The sequence below is a fragment of the Aptenodytes forsteri genome, unplaced genomic scaffold (genome assembly GCF_000699145.1).
Source record: "Aptenodytes forsteri isolate BGI_AS27 unplaced genomic scaffold, ASM69914v1 Scaffold8, whole genome shotgun sequence".
Classification (NCBI taxonomy): Eukaryota; Metazoa; Chordata; class Aves; order Sphenisciformes; family Spheniscidae; genus Aptenodytes; species Aptenodytes forsteri.
In genome coordinates, this window is record NW_008796218.1 from 8,217,170 (window position 1) to 8,217,895 (window position 726).

The 726-nt window shown below is 46.8% G+C and overlaps 1 protein-coding gene across 3 annotated transcripts in view; it reads left to right on the forward strand.

Annotated features, from left to right (window-relative positions):
• Nucleotides 1-726, forward strand: part of MICAL2 (microtubule associated monooxygenase, calponin and LIM domain containing 2) — a 112,235-nt gene that overhangs the window by 23,277 nt on the left and 88,232 nt on the right. Inside the window, exon 1 of one of the 3 annotated variants that reach the window (XM_019474519.1) lies at nucleotides 126-164. The exons of the other annotated variants lie outside the window; for them this stretch is intronic. The gene's annotated coding sequence lies outside the window, so the exon portion shown is untranslated. Of the gene's footprint in view, nucleotides 1-125; nucleotides 165-726 lie in introns of those variants that run through there. 3 annotated transcript variants of the gene reach the window in all.

Here is a 726-nt window from a genome sequence, read left to right on the forward strand (position 1 = left end):
GCAGGCTGGGCTTTGCTTTGCGGATTTGTTCTTGCCGGCCGCCGCGCTTTCACGGCTGAGGGCTGTACTTGCCCCCGCGCCTTTGCGGTGACGCAGGGTAACTCCGTGGGCTCGCTCTCGCGCCGTGTCGGCGGGCGACGGAGGGAAAGTTAAAATTTAGCTTCGTGAGTACGCTGGGGATTAAGACAGCAAAATGCTTTCCAAATGTGTTACAACACTGAAGTGGGCTATTAGTTTGGACGCGTCTTAATGAGCGTGTTAATCAGCGTAACATCCTTCTCTGCTCACCTTTTGGGCTAATTGAATATGGCATCTGTTGGGTTTTTCTTTGTGCTTTGAAGTATGTCTTAACCTATGATAGTAATTGTCTTGTCACGCTCATTGCGTTTTTAATGTGTAAATTCAGCATGTGACTTGAATTCAGATAGTTGGCCGTGGGTTGGCTCGAAGACTGATGACTGTAGATTTATTTGCCCCTAGGCTTATAGGGTTGAACCGGTATCAAAAAGTTTTAAGTTCTCTCTCAAACTTATCGGAAAAGATCTGGAGGTCTCTGTCGACTTTAGAAACCGTTTACAATTGGCAACCTTGCTGGTATTTTCAGCCCAAATGCAATCTGAGCGTGGAAACCAAACTACATTCTTGTATCTAAAGATTGTCCCTGCAGGTCAAACCTGAGGTGTGTTGGCATGGCCAGGAAACTTCATATGAGTGCAGACTTACCCC